A 24526-nucleotide genomic window follows, 5' to 3' on the forward strand; every position below is an offset into this window, starting at 1 on the left:
ATCCCAGGCCATCACAAAGGGTTTGTGTTGCACTATGAAGGGCTTCCATTCACTGCTTCAGACAGTTAGGCACACCCTCCTCTACAATATACCATTCCATTTTCCTCCACCTCATTTTCTGTCAGGAGCAGGTCTGGAAGAAACCACATGGCAGTAGTGATGTTAACTCTTCATTCAAGAAAACACGGTAGGCCCAGCAGGCAGGCCTAGTGAGCAATGCAACTCATCCTGTTGGATCTGGCCCCTATGAGGCAGCTGTGGGTACTGAAGGTCTTCCCACAATTCCCTACGTCTCCTCCACCCCTGAATTCTGGTCCAGAAGGCATATGTTTCTGAACAATGGAGACAACGGTTGCCATCTTGCCTTCTTTGTAGACTTCCTGGGGGCATCATGGCTGGTAACGATTAGGAACAGAATGTGGAAGAAATGAATCTTTTGTCTCATCCAGCAGAGCTGCTCCTTATTCTGCGTGTAAAAAAAAAGGGTATACATTAATTCATGCCACACATTTCAACCGCAGCTATGAGTCACAAGACCTAGATGGCACATCCGTACTCAAAGGTGGTATATCTTTTAATAAGAAAGAAAACATAAGGAAACCAAGACAAGGGCATCTTGGTGCTCAGAAGTTTACATCACTAAGCCTACCAAATTCAGATCTTGCTCAGGGGCACTCTTAAGAGCAGCCAATGGCTATCTTTGGTTTCCAGTAACTCTGCTGCAAAATAAATTGTTGCTTATGGGAATTCCAGGAGCATCTGGCTGATAAAGGTTAAGACTCACCATCCCCTCTGCCTCCTTGAGCCTGATCCAGCAGGGCTCTTCCTAGACCAGGTGAGGAACCCTTTTTGGCTTGAGGGCCATAGTACCTTGGTGGAAAGTTCTTTGCAGTGGCGACCCAGCAGTGGGCAGGGGCAGATCAACTCTTATCAAGAGATTAATTAGCCACTCTTCACCAGAAGGTCCCATGACAGGTCACAACATTTAGATAAGACTCTGACCCTTTGTTTGGCACACTAAATTGGTATTTCTGCAATGCATCTCCATTCTCCATCTCCTCTTCAAGTCTCTCCTATGCTCTGGCTGGACCCAGTTTACTAGAGTAAAGACTGAGTTTGCTTTTTATTGGTGTGCCTAAATAGGTCAACCGGCATTTGGCAATGCGGCCTCTTGCAGCCAGTTTTTGTATATTTGTTCTGTTAATCTTGCACAGAAACAGCTCTTAGGTTTGGAGTAGTACTGCTCATAGCTTTTTGTGGTTCCCAAGAGTGGTGCTGTTTTAAGCGTTCATCTCTACAACGCTGGAGTTTCCTTTCCACTCTACAAAGAGACTGAAGAATCCAAGAACGTTCAGGATTTTGCCTTGAGTTCACTGTTGCTAGACATGGGGAAATGCCCCATTCCTCCAGAGAGTTCTGGGAAGTGAAACACTGACCCACAGCAGTGGTCCAGCAGCATCAGTAGAGTCAATACCAAGTCAGAGGGCCAAGTTCTGAAGGACAGGGGAGCTGTCCAGCAGTATCAGCAACATGTCTGTGTTTGTGGATGGGTGGATGAATGGATGGTAAACACTAGTGGCCAAAACTGTGGAAACCTTTTGGGGAAAGTGTGTTTCCGAGGTTTGAAGGCTCTTAACATCACTTTTTTTTTTTTTAGTAATACCATAAAAAAGTATATCAATGGAAAGTTAATTTAATGAAGAATGTAATGCAACAAAATTTGTTCAATTATCTGTATTCTATCAAAAGTTATAGCCAAATAACCAGAAAAGGGAAGCACAACTTGCTTAGGTTGATATGCAGCATTCCTTCATCTGAATGCAGCCAATGAGCATGAGTGTTTAGAGAGCCAATCGGGTGTTATGAGCCATCAAACCTTGGAAATACACTTTCCCCAAAAGGTTTCCACAATTTTGGCCACTAGTGTACATGAGTGTCTGTCTTTTGATCAAGATTTGGCGACTCTCTTTCTTGGTTCCATAAAAGTGTTGCTAAAGACACGGAATCAGAAGTACACATTTGAAAACCAACCAACAATGGACTCTTGCAGAATTCAAGACAGACCTTCCTGGGTGTTAAGAGTAGCAGTGGGGACCCTCTTGGGAGTTTCACTAACTTCAGACGTTTGGGACTAGGGTGGCATTCTTTTTGACAGCCCCTAAGCCAGGGAGGGCCAACTGCATGTGGCCCTTGAGGCCTTTTTTTGGTGACCCTCGGCAACATTTGACACCCCCCCCCGACGTTTTGCTGCCTTCCCAAATCTGGGTGAGCAAAGTGCTGGGCTTTGGGGAGGAGGCACGAGGGCTCTGACAGGGTCCTAGAGTCCTCCTTCCTCCTTCCTCCTTCCCAAATCTTAGTTAGCACTTACCCAGCTTTGGGAGGGAGGCGGGAAGGCTCTGGAACCCTGTCAGTGTTAGTATATAGTTCCTTTCCACCTTAAAAGGCATGACTGTTGTGTGTCACATGCCTGTTTACTTCCAGCACTTGCCGGGAACCTCCGTTTGTATATAGCTTTTGTGTTACTGCTGTTTTGCAGGAGACGAAGGGAAGCAGACATGTTTTCCTCTGTTCCTGAACTATGCTGAATAAAATGCTGTACATTATGCTTACACGTTTCTCTGTCCGCCTCTTCTGCTGTGAGAAGATTTACACACTCTGCTAGCACAGCGTGCACGGGTCTCTAAACGTATCTGAGGCTCGTGTCACTGATTGATGCTGCTCCGTGACCTGGAGATCGCTCGGCTGCTGGCTGGTGGCTGGAGCCAGCTGGGGATCTGCCTGATGCCCCCGTCTCCCCAGCAGTATCCCAACAGTCAGAGCAGAGCCTCACTCCCCCTGCCTACTGCATGACAAGGCACTGTGTGGCCTGCAGGTTTCCAGTCAAAGTACTCTTGCAGTCCACATGGATTAAAAAGTTGGGCTGCTCTGTCCTGAACTATGTCCATTCCCTGTCCATTCCCTTTCCACAGAGGAGTGCCTGACACCTTTATAAGATAGCTTCCATCATTTTCTGAATAGGTATCTTAGCTTCCATCATTTTCTGAATAGGTACCCCTTTACACAGGGACACGGGTGGCGCTGTGGGTTAAACCACTGAGCCTAGGACTTGCCGATCAGAAGGTCGGCGGTTCAAATCCCCGCGACGGGGTGAGCTCCCATTGCTTGGTCCCTGCTCCTGCCAACCTAGCAGTTCAAAAGCACGTCAAAGTGCAAGTAGATAAATAGGTACCGCTCCGGTGGGAAGGTAAATGGCGTTTCCACGCGCTGCTTCGGTTCGCCAGAAGCAGCTTAGTCATACTGGCCACATGACCCAGAAGCTGTACGCTGGCTCCCTCAGCCAGTAAAGCGAGATGAGCGCCGCAACCCCAGAGTCGACCACGACTGGACCTAATGGTCAGGGGTCCCCTTACCTCTTTACACCTGAAATAGTGGAGTTGGGAATTGCTTACATGAGAAGCTGTTTATGGGGGTTTGCTGCCTCTACATTCTGAAGCCAAGTGATGAAAGGACTCAACGCAACTATGAGGCAGAGTGAGAACACCATTGGCCCATTTCCTGAAGCTGGATACATGTTGCCCTTAGAACATGTCCTCATTTCATCTTTTCCGTAGCTTCCTGCGATCTGCGTGACAAATGGATTCAGAAATTTATTAGCAAAAGAGGTGGGGTGTTTTGTTTGTTTTTTGACAGATGCCTGCATCCTGGATTGCTTCTGTTCTTTTCTATTCAGGGCGAGCCATCAAAGGAAAATGACAGAGAAACATAATTAGTTCGTTTTGGTATTTGAAACCCACATAGTAATAAGGTCTGTTTGTGCGTTTGTGTGTGCGTGTATTTCTGTCCCAGCCAAGAAGGCGTAAGGAAAACCAGAAACCCATTGCCTTTAAAATTCAGAATTGGGGTGAGTTGAGTTGCAGAGGCAGAATCCTGCCCTTGCCCTGATCATAAAAAATCCTAGGAAAAACATGGGGAAAGGCAAGCGGGGGAGGGGGGAGGCTTTAAAAATAAATGTGAAAGATATAAAGGTTCGTAATAAATAATAGAAGTCAGTTTTATTACTTTTTCACTTAGGTAGGAACAATTTTATGAAACTGCGGCTGTAGCAGAATGCTAATAGGTGAGTTTTAAGAAAATTACCTTATCATCCTTGACCCACAGAAAACTCGGCAAGGAACAGGCAAGGAGAGATATTGAGCTTATCCACACAGAAAGACCTTGTTTTCATAGGTTCTGGATTGAAAGCAATGTATAAATGTTTTGAAAAGCCGATTCATAAAATGTTAAACATTTACTGCAGATCTATCTAGCTTACTTTCCAGAAGCAGGCACAATTCAACACAGTGTATAGTTAACTTAGAGAATTCACAACCACAGGTTGCAATGAAAGCAACCAACCCTTCACTGACTGGGCTCATGAACAAGACCATCAATGGCCCCTTCACTGACTGGGCTCATGAACAAGACCATCAATGGCCCCTTCACTGACTGGGCTCATGAACAAGACCATCAATGGCCCCTTCACTGACTGGGCTCATGAACTACGCCAGCTTGGACCTAGCATTCCTCACCCACTGGTGTTTTACTTCCCTTATAAAATGGAAACATGCCAAAGCAAAAAAAACAAAAAAACAAACAAAACAAACATGCTTCATTATAGGAAACAACTCCTGTATCAGTCTCTACAGCCACAGCAGGTGCTGCAACCTCCCAACAGTTTGACTTCACCCCCCAAGAAAAAATTCTCCACTGTCTCCCAGTTCAAGCCAGCAGGGAAGCTAACCCTCCTCCACTTAGGACAGGGGTGCCAACTTGGAAAAATATTGTGGGGGCCCAGGTAAGCCCCGCCCTGCATAATTGATCACATGACGCAGTGCGCACACACCATTTAAATGGGAATGCCCATCAACTTTGTGGGGGCCCAACCCCCTCAGTTTTTTTATTGTGGGGGCCAAAGCTCCCTCAGCCCCTAGGAGTTGGCTCCTATGACTTAGGATAAGGGTAGGCAATCTAAGGCCCAATCGCCTTCTCAATCCGGCCCACAGCCGGTCTGTGAATCAGTGTGCTTTTACATGAGTAGAATGTGTCCTTTTATTTAAAATGCATCTCTGGGTTATTTGTGGGGCATAGGAATTTGTTCATTCCCCCCCCCCCCTTCAAAATATAGTCCGGCCCACTACATGATCTAAGGGACAGTAGACCAGCCCATGGCTGGAAAAGGTTGCTGACCCCTGACTTAGAATCACTCTGCGACACTGACCATCACAATGACACCAATTTCTGAAAAATAAGTCATGTGAGACTAACCTGATCTCGTTTTTTGACAGAATTATAAGCCTGGTAGATGAAGGGAACGCAGTGGATGTAGCCTACCTTGATTTCAGCAAGGCATTTGACAAGGGGCCCCATGATATTCTTGTAAAGAAGCTGGTCAAATGCGGTCTTGACTATGCTACCACTCAGTGGATTTGTAACTGGCTGACTGACCGAACCCAAAGGGTCTCATCAATGGTTCCTCTTCATCCTGGAAAAGAGTGACTAGTGGGGTGCCACAGGGTTCTGTCTTGGGCCCGGTCTTATTCAACATCTTTATCAACGACTTGGATGATGGACTCAAGGGCATCCTGATCAAATTTGCAGATGACACCAAACTGGGAGGGGTGGCTAACACCCCAGAGGACAGGATCACACTTCAAAACGACCTTGACAGATTAGAGAACTGGGCAAAAACAAACAAGATGAATTTTAACAGGGAGAAATGTAAAGTATTGCACTTGGGCAAAAAAAATGAGAGGCACAAATACAAGATGGGGGACACCTGGCTTGAGAGCAGTACATGTGAAAAGGATCTAGGAGTCTTGGTTGACCACAAACTTGACATGAGCCAACAGTGTGACACGGCAGCTAAAAAAGCCAATGCAATTCTGGGCTGCATCAATAGGAGTATAGCATCTAGATCAAGGGAAGTAATAGTGCCACTGTATTCTGCTCTGGTCAGACCTCACCTGGAGTACTGTGTCCAGTTCTGGGCACCACAGTTCAAGAAGGACACTGACAAACTGGAACGTGTCCAGAGGAGGGCAACCAAAATGGTCAAAGGCCTGGAAACGATGCCTTATGAGGAACGGCTAAGGGAGCTGGGCATGTTTAGCCTGGAGAAGAGGAGGTTAAGGGGTGATATGATAGCCATGTTCAAATATATAAAAGGATGTCACATAGAGGAGGGAGAAAGGTTGTTTTCTGTTGCTCCAGAGAAGCGGACACGGAGCAATGGATCCAAACTACAAGAAAGAAGATTCCACCTAAACATTAGGAAGAACTTCCTGACAGTAAGAGCTAACGGACAGTGGAATTTGCTGCCAAGGAGTGTGGTGGATTCTCCTACTTTGGAGGTCTTTAAGCAGAGGCTTGACAATCATATGTCAGGAGTGCTCTGATGGTGTTTCTGCTTGGCAGGGGGTTGGACTCGATGGCCCTTGTGGTCTCTTCCAACTCTATGATTCTATGATTCTATGACAGGATTCCTATCCATGCTGCCACAAGACCTTTACCAACCAAATTGGAAATCATTCTAAAACAAATTGCCTGGATCTCATTGGCTGCATCTTCTTGAGCAGCAGGCAACACCAATCCACAATAAACAGGATGAGGGATGTTTTTGCCACTGAGGTCTGTAAGAAATGGAAGAAAATCGTTCAGATTTCTAAGTGATCTTTCATTCAGCATTCCCATTTAGGAGTACAAAAGCGACAAAGCTTGGATTGGGAGCTCACGAGAAGCCTGATGAAAACATGTCCTGTCTTCCTTCTTTTCAGAGTTGTCCTCTTAGTGACTTCTATGCTATGACAACAAACTTCCCGGCATCCTGATATGGCTACATAGAATAGTGATATAATTATTTTTGGCAGACGGTTCTGTGTGTCTTGGGTGATTCTTCTTTCCTAATGTCTCTCTTATTGACTGAGCTCTTTTTGAGGGAGCAAAATGCAGCTTTTATACAAAGCAATTACTATAAGGAGAGCAACCTGCAGAACTGTTGGAGCAGGGAGAAGAAATCTCTGTGAGAGGCTCAGTTTCCCACCGGTCATCGTTTCGCTACAGTATGTGTCAAAGTCAAGGTCAATCAAGAAGGTCAAATACCACTCTCAGAGAGCTGTTTCTAAGAAATGCTTGATGTTTTCTGTGGCACTGCAGCTTGAAGACAACGAGAGGGAGAAGGTAAAAACCTCAGGAAAGATGCTGTCGTTGAGAGCATTGGGTGATGCCAGAAGGCAAATATTTCACAGGTCTGATAAACATGAGCAAGAGTTTAGACAACAATATAACACCACTCACATCAGATCTATGCATGCAAATGAATGCGAGATAGTAGAGTTCTGAGATGACAGAGTGAACTGCACCACTTTCCTCTGTTGTTGTTGTTGTACATGCATTAGTTAAAATTGCATATCATCTGCGAATATTGGGAGAAATGTGCCTGGAAATGCATACACTTTTTTGCCATATGTTGTTGTTTAGTCATTTAGTTGTGTCCGACTCTTCGTGACCCCATGGACCACAGCACGCCAGGCACTCCTGTCTTCCATTGCCTCATGCGGTTTGGTCAAACTCATGCTGGTAGCTTCGAGAACACTGTCCAGCCATTTCGTCCTCTGTTGTCCCCTTCTCTTTTCCAACATCAGGGTCTTTCCCAGGGAGTCCTCTCTTCTCACGAGGAGGCCAAAGTCTTGGAGCCTCAGCTTCAGGATCTGTCCTTCCAGTGAGCACTCAGGGCTGATTTCCTTCAGAATGGATAGGTTTGATCTTCTTGCAGTCCATGGGACTCTCAAGAGTCTCCTCCAGCACCATAAGGAGACTCTTGAGAGCCCCATGGGCTTCAAGAAGATCAAACCTATCCATTCTTGAGGAAATTCCTCTGTGTTTCCCTATAATTTTTTATAGTCACACAAAAGTGCAAACTGTAAGAAGAAAACTAGCATATATAACCTTCAACAACAAAAATGGCACATCAGAGAAAAGGTCTTCAAGAGTGATAGCTCAGTTGGTAAAACATGAGACTTTTAATCTCAGGTTTGAGCTGCATGCTGGGCATTCTTGCATGGCAAGGGATTGGACTGGACGAGCCTTGTGGTCCCTTCCAACTCAAACAATTCTATGATTAGCCATGCCTTTTCATTGTGTGTAAGTCTGCATTATGTAAGAAAGGATATCATAAATGTCACCCACTGTTTAGAGTCTAGAGAGTCTGCTCTGAAGGCAGATTCAGTCCCTAGCACCTTCAGTTAAAAAGGATTAGGTGGACTTCTGCCTAAGGACTTGGATAACCAGCAAAAACAATACAAGGCTAGCTGAACAAATACAGTGGTACCTCAGGTTACATACGCTTCAGGTTACATACGCTTCAGGTTACATACTCCGCTAACCCAGAAATAGTGCTTCAGGTTAAGAACTTTGCTTCAGGTTGAGAACAGAAATCGTGCTCCGGCGGCGCGGCAGCAGCGGGAGACCCCATTAGCTAAAGTGGTGTTTCAGGTTAAGAACAGTTTCAGGTTAAGTACGGACCTCCGGAACGAATTAAGTACTTAACCCGAGGTACCACTGTAGTGTGATACATATAAGCTCCTTGTGTCAATACAGTTTTTTGAAGGGGGGCATTTTGGACTGATGAGAGAAGGGGGTCATTTTGATACCACTGTACCCCCCTTACTGATATGAGCATCCGTATGCAGACACTTTGTATCTAACAACTATAGCTGCATCCTACTTTTTAAATTAAAACTACATTTGAAAACTGCTTCTGGCATTCAGGCAGACACAGCTGTGGGATACAGCTTTTTTTTTTAATTGCAAAGTAAATACATCAATACCAAACCAGACATAAAGAATAATATAAAGGGGGGGGGTTAAAGGAAAAAAATGCAAAGAAAAGCAGACAGTAAAAGAATAAAGAAAAATATAATATTTCAATACAATAAACACTATTTTACAAAATAATATTAATAATAGACTTCCATCACTCTCACAACACTTCCTTTCACATTTCATATTTTATCTGTATTTCAGTATTATTTTCATCTATATATATGTGTGTGTGTGTGTTTCCCCTTTCCATTCACGAGGTCATTCTAGACACACCCACATTTTTACATTAGAACCTTGTCTTTCTAAAAAATCATTCAAGCACTTCCTTCTTGACTTTGGCTATAGTCTTATTATATCCGCCAGTTTGGCCATTTCCAAATATTCACATAATTTACATAACCATTCCTCTTTGGTCGGTACCTGGTTACCCTTCCAGTACTTAGACACCAGGATTCTCACCGCTGATGTCACGTACAGAAAGAATTTAGTATTTTCTCTAGAAATATCACTATTCAATAGAGTGGTACCTCTGGTTGCGTACTTAATTCGTTCTGGAGGTCCGTTCTTAACCTGAAACTGTTCTTAACCTGAAGCACCACTTTAGCTAATGGGGCCTCCCGCTGCTGCTGCGCTGCTGGAGCACGATTTCTGTTCTCATCCTGAAGCAAAGTTCTTAACCCAAGGTACTATTTCCGGGTTAGTGGAGTCTGTAACCTGAAGCGTATGTAGGTACCACTGTCTTCCCAAAAGGTACGTTTCCAGTCTTTTGCTATCTGAAGTTCTTAGTAACTTTTTTATTTCTTCATGGATCATGCCCTAGAACTTTCTGATCTCTGGACATGTCCACCACATATGGTAGAAGGACAGTCACTCCTTCTGAGCACAGGGTCTTCAGAGTGGTGTACACTCTGTTTGGAATAAACTACTGGAGTTTCCTCTGAGATAATGTTTACACCAGTGATTGATTGACTGAAAATATTTCTGTCCTACTTTATATTAAATATAATAATCTCAAAACATCAAATAGTATATTACAGAATATCAAAATACAACATAAATATAAATGCAAAATGCAATAAAGATCCAGTTGTAAAGCTGGATAAATTATAGCAAAACAAAATTTTATCTCAAACATACCCCTCGCAACATTACAAATTCAAATCAAATGCAAAAGCACAATAAACATTCCTCATATAAAACATAATTAGCAAATAAACAAAGGCAGCCACATTTGCCTCAGTAACATTTCCCAAGGTCATCCTCAGCAAACTTCCACATACAACCCTCACTCTCAAACATTCCCACCAACCATGCCCAGATAACACAGGAAATAACCACAATAGCTTCAATCCAAATAAGTCTCCATTTAGATCTTCATCTCCCTTACAGTTCAACCCTATATTGTCCAGGGTCTTATTTCTGATCTTTTTGACCACTGGAGCAAAAAGGGCGACTTTGCGAGTCACTGAAAAATTTACATAGCTAAGAAGCCATAGGATCTTCTCTGCTGGGAAAGGACATCTTTCCTGTATGAATGGTAATGTGAGAAATCGCCCCCTGGGTCCAGTGTATAGTGGGCAATATAGTAAATAGTGCAATATGTCTTCTGCCCACATATGCAGAGTCTGTACGGTACATTGTTGTATTGTTTGTCCAGGATGGCAGAAATAAACATGTGTTACATGTGAAACAAAGAGGAGAGTCATTGCAGGCATATTGGGCCATGGTTCCTTTAGTGCAGAGGCTGGGAGTGGGTGGCGCTGTGGTCTAAACCACTGAGCCTCTTGGGCTTGCTGATCAGAAGGTCATCGGTTCAAATCTGCGCAACGGGGTAAGCTCTGTCCCAGCTCCTGCCAACCTAGCAGTTTGAAAGCACGCCAGTGCAAATAGATTAATAGGTACCGCTGCGGTGGGAAGGTAAACGGCATTTCCGTGCTCTCTGGTTTCCGTCACGGTGTTCCGTTGTGCCAGAAGCGGTTTAGTCATGCTGGTCACATGACCTGGAAAAGCTGTCTGTGGACAAACGCTGGCTCCCTCGACCTGAAAGCAAGATGAGCGCCGCACCCCATAGTCGACTTTGATTGGACTTAAGCATCCAAGTGTCAGCAACCTTTAAAAACAACAACAATCTAGTGCAGAGGCTTAAGGTAAAGGCAAAGGTCCAGTCGTGACCGACTCTGGGGTTGCGGCGCTCATCTTGCTTTATTGGCCGAGAGAGCCGGTGTACAGCTTCTGGGTCATATGGCCAGCATGACGAAGCCGCTTCTGGTGAACCAGAGCAGTGCACGGAAATGCTGTTTACCTTTCTGCCGGAGCGGTACCTATTTATCTACTTGCACTTTGACGTGCTTTTGAACTGCTAGGTTGGCAGGAGCAGGGACCGAGCAACCGGAGCTCACCCTGTCACGGGGATTCGAACCGCCAACCTTCTGATTGGCAAGTCCTAGGCTCTGTGGTTTAACCCACAGCGCCACCCGTGTCCCACAGTGCAGAGGCTTACCTTTGGGCTAATTTACCAATGCAAATGTGTCTGATGACAATGTTGCCGCGCACACACACTGTAGCATGGAAAATGTCTAAAAGCCTGGTGATATATATATATATTTAAGACTTAAGTGCACCAGAGGTAGCAGGAGAGGATACAAATGTCATCAACAAGCAGATGGCGTGGCGCGAAGGATGAGTTGAATGTGATGAGGTACAGTGCTCAGTCCTTATTCAGATTTGTGGATTGGACCATTAACGGATCTTGGGCAATGCCAAGGTGACCTTGAAGTTGATGGGCAACTGGGCTCTACTTAATCCTTCCTTATCTAATATGTTTATCTTATCACAATCCTTTTTCCCCCCTTCCACCAGGCTGCCAGTCTTGCCAGATGCAGATTGCTTACCCCAAGGTCATTTTCACAGAGGGTGCTTCAGTTATGTTTTGCATCTCTTACTACTGAATGACAAAGCTACATCGATGTACAGTCAATCTGATAATGTCGCCACCCCCATTTTGCAGCAGCATTCACAAGTGACAAAGTCTAGAAGAGGAGGTAGTGTTAGTGTGACTTATGAAGACAAGGTGGACATGCTACAAAAAATAGCATTTGAGGTTGTGCAGAAGCATGTCAACAGGAGATGAATGGTGGCAGAAAACCTTTCCTGAGCACTTTTTATTAAGAAACACTAACATTTCTCCTCAATAAAGGGTTTCTTCAAAACACATATCTACTTGATCGCCTGTCTTTTTCCACCTTGGGATTCATACCTGGCCACCCTGTAAAATGCTCTCTTGGTCTTTTGCAGACACTACAGGTGATGTCTTCAAAAGCATCTGCAGCACGAGACAGATGCATTAATTGGGGGTGGGGAACATCTGCGCATAAAACCAGTTGGCCTATTCCACCCTATGATGTTCTGACTAATTAGCCGAAGCAAGGGACACAACAGGAACAACATTCTTGTAGGTTGTATGTATCCCAAGAGCGTTTCCAGATGACCTGTTTATTGAGCATTCATCCTGATCTGTTTGTGGGTAATTACTGTATTTTTCGCTCTATAAGACACACCAGACCATAAGACGCACCTAGTTTTTGGAGGTGGAAAACAAGAAAAAAAAATCTGAATCTCAGAAGCCAGAACAGCAAGAGGGATCGCTGCGCAGCAAAAGCAGCGATCCCTCTTCCTGTTCTGGCTTCTGGGATAGCTGCACAGCCTGCATTCGCTCCATAAGATGCACACACATTTCCCCTTACTTTTTAGGAGGGAAAAAGTGAGTCTTATAGAACAAAAAATACGGTAGATGACGTTGGCTATTTAGCGAGCATCCATTCTGACTGTATGGTTAGATGGTGTTGCATCAAAGTGAGTGTTCTCAAACGAGAACTCGTGGTCCTCTAATGCTGGAAGATTCGGGACAGATAAAAGAAAGTAGTTATTCACACAATTAAACTCTAGAGCACGCTCCCACAGGAAGGCAGCATTGGCCACCAACCTGGATGGCTTTAAAAGCCAATTGGAGAAATTCATGGAGAAGAAGCCTATCAATGGCTACTACTCTGTTCTGCTGGATACATCCTTATATATGGAACTGAATGAACTGAACCTGCGCCATTTGTATTTTCTAGTGGTTTTTGAAGCTTCATTTTTATTCAAATTAAAGAGTCCTTATTTTGAGTATCTTCATGATCTCTCTCCTATGTGTTTCATGGTAGTCACTATCCACGGCCAGTCAAGTTGTACTTCTTTGTCTTGTATTTCCAATTCCAGCTGTTGAAGACTGGAGCCCACCCCTCAGCCTTCCAAATCTTGAATGGCCATAGGGTTGATTTTCAGGGGAAATGGCTTTGGATCATCAGGTGCTCTTATAAGACTCTCAGTCCAATTGGTACCAGTAACTGAACTGTAGCATAAACTGCACTGACTTGATGCAGGTATTCTGTGGTTCTTATTCATGCTGGGATAGGAAGGTCTAGCCATCTCAGATGGTTCAGGGCACTGGGTAGGGAATGGTGGAAGTTTCCCAGCAAGGGTTTCTTAAGAGAGATTGTGAGAATGAAGAAGCCAGTAGTTGATTGAAGAGAGCTTCCATGTCCCTTGGTGGTGGTATTGTTCAGTGTGCTAAGTGGTGCGGACGTTGGACTTCAATTGTTGTTTGCAGCCAATAGAGTTGTTCCATTACCGCCACTTGCGTGGCAAGTACCCCTCCCCCATGTGAAATGAAGACACTGGACACATTATTTAAGGTTAATGGGCATAAAAAGGCCACAACTTTATTGATTACAGAATTGAAAGGTATTGGCCTTAGGCATTGGCTCCTATCGACTACCCAGCATGGGGACCAGGAAGGGTTGCCCACAAGCCGTGGGAGTCCTGTTGGAGTACGCCAACTAGTATCCCACGGGTGTCACCGCTTGGGGGCGTGCCGGAGGCCGTTATCTCCCTAGGTTTCGGACAAGGCAGCGCCCCCCGGAGTCCTCTACCGGACTACCCTTTTCTTGGGGGAAGGTGATGGCGCTTCCTTCCCCCCCATTCATTTGCATAACAAAGAACCCCTGCCGATGCCTAACCGCCAATACCGCGGAAGTTGTGACGTTTGCTACGAGGTAGGCGAAAAAACCAAAAGGCTGACAGTGCGCCAAATTGGAAAAATTCCTACCAGGCCCCTTGCGGCGACCAAGCGGAGTCCATAGCAAGGTCATAGCTAGCTAAGCCTAAGGGTGGGTGGGATGGGAAAACCGCTCAGCTGGCAAGGGGGAAAGAGGGCGGTCCCCCACTTGTCTGAGTGGGTAAAAGCAGTGCCAGGAGCAAAAGCCCCAAGCTGAGCCACGTAGCAAGTGCCGTGCCCATGTCTAATCACGCTGCGAGCCCCCAACTTCCTCCGAAGCTGCTCCTGAGATGCAGACACAGAGTTCCGTCTATCAGTGGCTGCTAGTCATGACGGCTATGCTCTGCCTCCAAGATTGGAAGCAGTAATGCTTCTGCAGTCAAATGCTCTACCACTGAGCTATATCTTCAAGCAGTATACCTGAAGGAGGGTCCCCACCCCCATCATTCTGCCTGGACACTGAGGTCCAACTCCGAGGGTATTCTGCAGGTTCCCTCACTGTGAGAAGTGAGGTTACAGGGAACCAGGAAGAGGGCCTTCTTGGTAGTGGGGCCTGTTGGTGTTAAGTTGTGGGTGAACATATCAGACGACACAGCGATTCTTCAAACAGCTCTTGTTTATTCATAGGCCAGAACAGAACTGAACTGAAGGGTTCAGCCAGCCTGCTTATATAGAGCTCCACTACAATGCAACAGTAACAACTTTCTGTAACTATCCAATCACTGAACGTCACTTTTGATCCCTTATTTGCATATGTGGACTTGAACTATCTACAGTATCCCCCTGCTGGCCCAGGGTGAGAACTTCAGTACATAACAGTTGGGATACTGCCAGGGAGACAGAGGCATCAGGCAGGCCACCAGTCGTCTCTGGACGATCACCGGTCTCCCGTGGAACAGCATCAGTCAATTAGCGAAACGAGCCTCAGAGACATTCCAAGACTTGTGCACACCCTTTCAGCAGAGTCTCCACAATGAAAGATGCTGACAGGAGAGCATATTTACAGCTCTATTCAACATAGATCAGAACAAAGGAAAAACATGACTGCTTGCCTCCGTGTCCAGCAAAAGCAGCCGGAACAAAAGCTATATACAAAACGGAAGTTCCCATCGAGAAGCTGGAAGTGAACAGGCATGTGATACACAACAGCCTGTTCCCTTTTTAGGGTGGAACGGAACTATCCTAACATGGCCCACCCTGTGGAATGCCCTCCCATCAGATGTCAAGGAGATAAACAACAATCTGACTTTTAGAAGACACCTGGAGGCAGCCCTCTTGAGGGAAGTTTTTAATGTTTGATGTTTTATTGTGTTTTTAATATTCTGTTGGGAGCTGCCCAGAGTGGCTGGGGAAGCCCGGCCAGATGGGTGGGGTAGAAGGAAGGAAGGAAGGAAGGAAGGAAGGAAGGAAGGAAGGAAGGAAGGAACAAGCAAACAAACAATTCTGAATGCCAGTTGCTGGAAGCTGCAGCAGGGATGAAGAAGAGGAGGAGGAGGAGGAGGAGGAGGAGGAGGAGGAGGAGGAGGAAGAAGAAGAAGAAGAGTTTGGATTTGATATCCCTCTTTATCACTACCCTAAGGAGTCTCCAAGTGGCTAACATTCTCCTTTCCCTTCCTCTCCCACAACAAACACTCTGTGAGGTGAGTGGGGCTGAGAGACTTCAGAGAAGTGTGACTGGCCCAAGGTCACCCAGCAGCTGCATGTGGAGGAGCAGGGAAGCGAACCCAGTTCACCAGATTACGAGTCTACCGCTCTTACTGACTACACTACACTGGCTCTCTGGATGAGTGTTCTTTGTGCTCAAATCCTGCTTGCTAGTTTCCCACAGGCATCTGGTTGGCTACTGTGACCACAGGAAGCAGGATATCTCCCATCACAATGCAACCTGAATTTGAAAGTATGTGCCTGGATCCCACCTGGACAATAGCAGCTATGTGGAGATATCCCATGACTCAAAAGACTTGAAAGTCTGAATGAACATTAGCTGCAAGATGAAAAGCCCCTGTTTGCTTAAATTGTTCTTTAAAAAAAAGCTATCCTATTAGAAATATCTACCTCATTATCTTTTATTAATAAGCCAAGGGGCCATTATTCAGACTATGGGTAAGACGGTTCTTTGCTATATAACATTTTGTCGTTAGGGTTCAGAATGAAAAATGTTTGTGGTAGAAGATAAATGTGAGTAGGCACCGAACTAGCATTTTATTTTATTTTTCCACACTCACAAAAAAAAATCTGCATAAAAGGGAAATCTGGCTGCTTTCATTGAACAACAGCTCGGAACACAATCTGCTCCAATAAACCAGATCTGCTTTAAAGATTTTGCTCCCAGTTTCCCAGCTGGAACTGTTTGATTAATTGAAAGAGGAATAAAATGCTCACAGTTTTGACTGGTGAGTGGCAGGAATATATTTCTTTATGATGGACACAACCCCTCAGGATGAGGCTGCTGGGATCAGCCAAGCAAAGTAGCATCTGAATGTTAATGCAGTGTACTTTAATTGAAAGTGGGATCCAGCAAAGTATAAATGATAAACAATTTAAGCAGGGTTGACCAGAACGTCGGTCCAGCTTAGCCCAGGCTAGGTTTCAAAATAAGTAAATTTAGGAAGAAATCAATATCAATAAAAAATGAAGATAAAAAGACATCAAATTCTTTCAACTTTTATGGCTGGGGAACAAATTACAGCATGTGAGAAAATCCAGAAGCTCTTTTCAAAGTTTATGGCATATAGGCAGTAGCAAAGTTGGCAAGCCCAGGGAGTGCAGTGAGCCAAGAATGGGATTCTCCAGTGTGCTAAAGCTGTTAGAGTACAGTGGTACCTCGGGTTACGAACAGTCCTGCTTACGAACGCTTCGGGTTACGAACTCCACAAACCTGGAAGTAGGTGTCCCGGGTTGCGAACTTTGCTCCGGGATACGAACGCAATCCGCTTCTGGGGCCGCGGGAGGCCTATGTAGGGAATGCACACCTCGGGTTAAGAACACTTTGGGTTAAGAACGGACTTCCGGAACGAATTAAGTTCATAACCCAAGGTACCACTGTACTGGGCTAGGAATCGGGAGACCAGGGTTAGGTTTCTGTTTATTGCCACTGTGCAGTGCTTGGAGTCACAAGACTCTGTTTACATTCCAGACTGTTGGAAGTCTCATGGGAGACGGCTGTTGATATTATTGGTTTCCTGTTTTCTTTGTTCCAGTTGGTTCTCTGCTTTCACAGAGAGCAGATGTATTTTCTTTTCTGTCCTGCGTAGTTAGAAATAAATGTAGCAATGTAGTTCATACATTTCTCGTCTTCTTCTTCTGCTGTATACTCTGTGTAATGAGGGAACATGCCTGGAGCCTCATCAAAGGCTCAAGTCGTTAATCACCGTTGGAGGACTCGACCGGAGGAGTAGCTCGGTCGAACGCAAGTCTGACAGTCTTGAAGCCCGCCAGGTGACCTTGGGCCAGTCACAATTTCTCAGCCTAACCTTCAGGGTTCCTGCGAGAATAAAATAGAGAGGAGAGGTGTGTATGCCGCCATAAGAATATTTAATCATTTATTATTTATACCCCGCCCATCTGACTGGGTTTCCCCAGCCACTCTGGGCGGTTTCCAAACGAATATTAAAAACAATACAGCATCAGACATTAAAAGCTTCCCTAAACTGGGCTGCCTTCAGTTGTCTTTTAAAAGTAAAATAGTTGTTTGCATCTTGACATCTGTTGGGAGGGAGTTCCACAGGGCAGGCGCCACTACCAAGAAGGCCCTCTGCCTGGTTCCCTGTAACCTCACTTTTCGCAGCGAGGGAACTGCCAGAAGGCCCTCAGAGCTGGACTTCAGTGTCCAGGCTGAACGATGGGGGTGGAGACGCTCTTTCAGGTATACTGGGCTGAGGCCGTTTGGGGCTTTAAAGGTTAGCACCAACACTTTGAATTGTGCTCAGAAACGTACTGGGCTCCTCACAGAAAAGATGGGGTGTAAATGTAATATTACACTGATGAACAAGGGCAATTACAGTGATCTGAAAGAAATGTGTTGAGTGAATTGTCCCCCGTGATCCTTGTGCATGTGTTTTTTAGAAGTGCAAACAACAGCCACTTTGTTTCTAGAGGGGGGAATTATTACTGAGATCACAGCAGACAGGGATGGAGGGTTTAACTCCCCCCCCCAGATGAAAATTGCTCCTCTGTAGTTCCTAATTGAACTAGGAATAATATGAGTTTTCCTCCCAATGGTGGCTGCAATTTATGGGTTTTTTTAGTTTTTTTAAAAATGCATTTAACATCTCATTCGTTTTGACCCCAGATGAACAAGAATTACTGCATTATACCTTGAAAGTGCGGGTTGAAAAGAAGGTTTTTTCAAAAAATGCATTGGGCCTACAATAAAGTGCATCTGTGATGGACAAATCATGGGTTAGCCTCCAGGTGACCCAGAAACCAATCAGAGCTGGGCAGAGTGTCTTCTAATCAGGAGAGAGAGTGGAGAGTTGAATGTTAGAATTAGACAGTCTAACTGTCAGGTAGGGCTTGTCTGTCAGTGTTAGTTAGGGCATGGACAGTGCCTAGTTAGAGATCCATTTAGAGCCTGGCTAGAGCTGAATTATGGCCTAGCTAGGCAGGGCAACCCAGATTGTTTTCCTTGGGGGAAAGTAAAAATTCTAGATGGCGCTGGAAGTGTAGGACCAATAGCCATTCTAGAAGGAATCAGTCTATTTAAAGACAAGTTTAAAATGAGAATTTCAATAAAGTTCTTAGCTTCTTTTTGTGAAGAGTGTTTGTTCATAACAAAGTGTTCTGCCGAGAGTAGGTGGGTTATATGAGCGCTTTATGATGTGAGTGGGCATTATTATCCAGAAACATCATAGCCAGACACTGGAGAGACCTGTCAGGAGTAAGCATGGACCAGGCTTCCTCAACCTTGGCCCTCCAGATGTTTTGAGACTACAGTTCCTATCATCCCTGACCACTGGTCCTGCTAGCTAGGGATCATGGGAGTTGTAGGCCAAAAATATCTAGAGGGCCAGGTTGAGGAAGCCTGGCATGGATCAATGGTATCAAATAGTATGAGAAGCAGCCCTATTAGAAAAACTAAATAATAAACTGAAACTGACATGGGGGCAAATAGAAGACTCTGTCACCCCAGTATGGTTCCCCTTTATCACATACAGTGGTACCTCGGGTTAAGAACTTAATTCGTTCGGGAGGTCCGTTCTTAACCTGAAACCATTCTTAACCTGAGGCATGCTTTTGCTAACGGGGCGTCCCGCTGCTGCCGTGGCACTGGCGCATGATTTCCATTCTCATCCTGGAGCAAAGTTCTCAACCCGGAGCAACTACTTCCTGGTTAGCGGAGTTTGTAACCCAAAGCGTCTGTAACCTGAAGCGTCTGTAGCCCAAGGTACCACTGTACACAGCCCAACAAGTCAACAACAAGATTCCACCAACAGCATACGAATCAATCTGGCTAACCTGAGCCAAACACACATACACACCCCACTCACACACAAAAACAAATCTCACTACAGCCACCAAAGACAACGAGCCACACCCTAGGCCCACCCCAGCCTCTCTCACCACCAAGAAAAAACAACAAGCAAATAGTAAGAGAACCCACACAAGTAACGCTGACACAAAACCCCACACATACAATAAGTAGAATACAGTGGTACCTCAGGTTACATACGCTTCAGGTTACAGACTCCGCTAACCCAGAAATTTCCCCTCGGGTTAAGGGAATGCTTCAGGATGAGAACAGAAATTGGGTGGCGGTGGCGGTGCAGCCGCAGCAGGAGGCCCCATTAGCTAAAGTGGTGCTTCAGGTTAAGAACAGTTTCAGGTTAAGAACAGACCTCTAGAACGAATTAAGTACTTAACCTGAGGTACCACTGTACCCTACCCCACTCACCATTCTCCCTCCCTCTTTTCTTCCTAACCTAACACACTGTATGCAAAACTAATGTCTCACAGCAAATGAAACTGATCTGTAGGAAATGCAACTTGAAAGAAGAGACAATGCATGTATTTTTGTAAACTAAGAAATCTTTAATAAAATTTTATTTTTTAAAACAAAACAAAGTGTTCTGCCTTATTAGAGTACCTGTTAAGCTATGAACCTCATCACGTATAAATAAATGTTCTCGTTTTGTTCCCAGAGTGCCTCATCCATGTGGTCACAGGCTCTTCTTCCACATAATTGCAATGCCTTGCTGCTGGTTATTAAGAAACATCACCGCAGAGAGATAATAACAGACCTCTTAAGTGTTCTGACAGGAAGAGTCAGAAGTTTTGAAACCATCTCAAAACCCTGTCACATCACATCACTCCCATCTTTACTGAGGGATGTTGTCACAACATCTCTAAGCACCTGGAGTTTTCTTCCCCATCTCTCAAGGAATGATGCCTGTGAACCCAGTTAAATCCATCTGCCAGGGCTAATAACCATTGATAGACTTATTCACAAGTGTGAATTTTTCAAATCTCCTTTTGAAGAAATCCAAGGCTCCCGCGATTCCTATCCATGTAAGAGGGCTTTGTATGAGACTAACAGGATTCACCTGTTGTCTTTGTCTTTGTCAAAGCTATGGTTTCCCCAGTAGTGATGTATGGAAGTGAGAGCTGGACCATAAAGAAGGCTGATCGCCGAAGAATTGATGCTTTTGAATTATGGTGCTGGAGGAGACTCTTGAGAGTCCAAACCTCTCCATTCTGAAGGAAATCAGCCCTGAGTGCTCACTGGAAGGACAGATCCTGAAGCTGAGGCTCCAATACTTTGGCCACCTCATGAGAAGAGAAGACTCCCTGGAAAAGACCCTGATGTTGGGAAAGATGGAGAAGGGGGCGACAGAGAACGAGATGGTTGGACAGTGTTCTCAAAGCTAGCAGCATGAGTTTGACTAAACTGCGGGAGGCAGTGGAAGACAGGAGGGCCTGGCGTGCTCTGGTCCATGGGGTCACGAAGAGTCGGACACGACTAAACAACAAAACAACAACAGGATTCACAGATGCTCAAAGGTTTTGGGTGAGTGTGCTAAAGATATAATATGCATAAAATGCTATGCTTGAATGCACTGTATTTGAAACACTATCGATGTGGGAGATTTTGCAGATCTATGAGAGTTAGTAAATGAAGGAGTTAAGGACCACAGAGCTGTTATTTTCTAGAGAAGGCTCAACTAGGTCAAACCATCTCACCTTTGGAGAGGGAGGAAGCAAGGGCAATTTCCTTTTTTTAAAAAAATACATCTTTATTGGTTTAAAATACAATCTTACAATAAAGGTAAATACTACAAAGTTAAGCACAGAAAAGAAAAGAAGAAAAAAAAGAAGAAGAAAAGAATTCTCCACATTAAAAAATACAAAAAGTTTAAAAGTAACAACAAGAAGAAAAAAAACAACAATTTAAAATACCAGATATTTATACAACATCATATCTTATCCAATAAAGTCTTCTGTGAAAAGCTTCCAATCCTTCTCATTATGCTTTTTCTATTGTCTTGATTTTATCACACAGTTTATTTCTTTTTCCATATATACCTCTAAGATGTTTATTCCATTTACCATATTTTTTGCTCTATAAGACACACCTAGTTTTTGGAGGAGGAAAACAAGAAAAAAAATATTCTGAATCCCAGAAGCCAGAACAGCAAGAGGAATTGCCGCGCAGCAAAAGCAGCGATCCCTCTTGCTGTTCTGGCTTCTGGGATGGCTGAGCAGCCTGCATTCGTTCCATAAGACACACACACCTTTCCCCTTACCTTTTAGGAGAGGAAAAGTGAGTCTGATAGAGCAAAAAATACGGTATTTATTATACACAAATATCATTCAATTCTGCTAGGATGGTATCATTTTTACAATATAGTCTTATATATTCCTTAAATATTTTCCATTCTCCGTATACTTTTTGATTTAAGTTCCCCCTGACTTTTCCACTCAGCTTTGCTAATTGGAAATACTCTATCAGGGCAGTTTCCTGTTCCTTTCTGTCCCTTCTCTTTGAACCATGTAACTAAGCAGACATATGGGGATGGGATTCCAGACTTCAGTATTTTGTAACCAAGAATACTGCTCAGTGTATCTGAGAAAGATTTACCGAGCAATTTGGAACCCTTGGTCATGAATGTATTGATATCTGGAATAGTGTCTGGGCAAGGTATTGGGAGGGAAATGCTGGCCATCTATTGGTTCATGAATTGATTTTTTTAATCAATTAATTTTTCTAATAGAAAAATAGATGAAGAATCCTTCCCCAAATGGTGTCCACAGCTCCTATCAAACCTAGGAATTCCTGGAGGGCACGAAGTTGAGGAAGGCTGGAATAAGCTGGGATCAGCTTATGAAGAAATTCATAAAAAGAAGCAAGCCAGCAATGCAGAAGGCAAATGGACATGCTTTTACTGTTTATTAGAATATGCCCTGTGGCTTGGTAGAAGTCTATTTTTGTAACCCTGTTCTTTTCTCTAAGATAGCTCTGTTTAATTTGCTTGCTGCTTTTAAAAACAAAATTAAGTAAAATAATAATAGTAAAACAAAAAACATTCCCTCAGTTAAATTGGAATTCAGGAAAAAAAGAACAATAAAGGAATAGATCTTGTCTAGGGTTGGGATCATAGCAACATTGCTATCAGCTCTTTTTGTTCCCAAAGTCCTTTTCTTCACTTTCATCTCAGAGTTGACCTGGGGACTGTATTCAGATCCTAGGAATCTCCCACCACAAAGATCCTGACGTTTATCATCAAAAACCTGAAAACGGCAACACTCTGAAGGAACTGAAATAGCACTAATTCAGCCCTCACTATTTCTGTACATATATCAAGAATTTTCAAGAGAAAACTCTCACACAATGAGATCCACAAATTCAGACTGGTAGAATGAATACTTACAACATACTCAACAACTTTAACTGGTCATCCTCCATGCTCATCAACATTATATGCAAGTACAGTGGTACCGCAGGTTAAGTACTTAATTCGTTCCAGAGGTCCGTTCTTAACCTGAAACTGTTCTTAACCTGAAGCACCACTTTAGCTAATGGGGCCTCCTGCTGCCGCCACACCGCCGGAGCACAATTTCTGTTCTCATCCTGAAGCAAAGTTCCTAACCTGAAGCACTATTTCTGGGTTAGTGGAGTCTGTAACCTGAAGTGTATGTAACCCGAGGTACCACTGTAATGTTAATTACATGGTCTCCAAAAATTCACCTTGGCTCCTCGGGCTTATAATATCCTTGGTATTGAACAAACTGGCCTGCGATTTGAAAGATTGAAAAGCTGTATCAAAGGAAAAACACCAAAAGCTTGACTCCTCTTCTGGACAGAGAGATGTACACAGCACAGCATTTCCTCTCCATCCCCCCTCCAGCTCTGATCAGAGTCAGTCTCATCCTGTTAAAGTAATGTTTAATTAGCATGAGCCGTGGAAGGAAGGCCAATCAATATGGGGACCCCAAGATGTGTTCACAAGCAATTCTTTCAGCTGTCCTGATAGTGGAATATGCCATCCATCTTCACTCCGCTGTCAAGAGTAGGCGAAGAGGGCTTTGCTCATTTCACTTGCCTCATTTCAGCTCCTGCATGACATTCCCTACCCTTGACATACCCATCCTGCAAATCAATTATGACTGGCATTAGTTCCTTCTTCTTTTTTTTGCTTCACCCCTCTCAGATATCAGGTCCGTGAACATCAAGGATTCGCTTTTACGCTTTATGTCTGCTTCTTTCAAATCTACTTGTTTCACCTGCTTCTAAAGCGTAGCTGCTGCCTTTGAATGTCAGCCACATTCCCGTCTCCCATGCAGTTTTAAATTATTGCCGCTGCTGGTGGAAATAAATAAAAAAATAAATACATACATGGGGAAAGTTTCCCAGGAACCTCTTTTGATGCTTCGATCTGGTGCCCAGGGTCAAAATGAATGCACTGTCTTTTAATTCCCTATAAAATGGAGCAAGGCCCCAATTAATAACCTTTGGCTCTGACTAATTGCTTCCACCCATCCCCTAAAAAGATAAATTGATAGATTACTGTTGTGGGGGTTTTTTTGGGGACGCTGAGATCATTCTGGATATTTAAGAAGGTATCCCAGCCTAAGAGGCGAGGAACAGATGGAAGAAGTGTAGATTGCAGCAGAAGTAGCCGGAAGATAGATTGGGATCTACTGGTAAATCACTGGATCATACACATCATATGTATTCTGTGTTTTTATATTGTGATTTTATCTTGTGAACAGCCCTGAGACCTGTGCGGATAGGGAGGTATACAAATTTTCCTCCTCCTCCTCCTCCTCTGGTCAGCAATAATTTCTGGCTCCTAATTTGTTGTCAGTTGTTGTTGTTTAGTCGTGTCTGACTCTTCGTGACCCCATGGACCAGAGCAAGCCAGGCACTCCTGTCTTCCACTGCCTCCCGCAGTTTGGTCAAACTCATGCTGGTAGCTTCGAGAATACTGTCGAACCATCTCATCCTCCACCGTCCCCTTCTCCTTGTGCCCTCAATCTTTCCCAACATCAGGGTCTTTTCCAGGGAGTCTTCTCTTCTCATGAGGTAGCAAAAGTATTGGAGCCTCAGCTTCAGGATCTGATTCAAAAGCATCA

At 44.3% G+C, this 24526-nt stretch overlaps 2 long non-coding RNA genes and 1 pseudogene across 3 annotated transcripts in view; all 3 read right to left on the reverse strand.

Moving 5' to 3' along the window:
* LOC309528870 overlaps positions 1-24526 on the reverse strand; it is a 111162-nt gene that overhangs the window by 76566 nt on the left and 10070 nt on the right. The gene's annotated exons all lie outside the window — the stretch shown is intronic.
* LOC309528882 lies at positions 199-4230 on the reverse strand. Its single transcript, XR_014217955.1, has 3 exons — positions 4138-4230; positions 3450-3622; positions 199-466 (listed from the first exon to the last, which is right to left on the reverse strand). It is a non-coding gene; the product is annotated as an uncharacterized lncRNA (long non-coding RNA).
* LOC309528691 (signal transducer CD24 pseudogene) lies at positions 12916-14243 on the reverse strand (annotated as a pseudogene). The gene is made up of 2 exons: positions 14114-14243; positions 12916-13488 (listed from the first exon to the last, which is right to left on the reverse strand). The product of its transcript is annotated as a signal transducer CD24 pseudogene (transcript).

The sequence above is a fragment of the Podarcis vaucheri genome, assembly GCF_965113315.1.
Source record: "Podarcis vaucheri genome assembly, chromosome: 3".
Lineage (NCBI taxonomy): Eukaryota > Metazoa > Chordata > Lepidosauria > Squamata > Lacertidae > Podarcis > Podarcis vaucheri.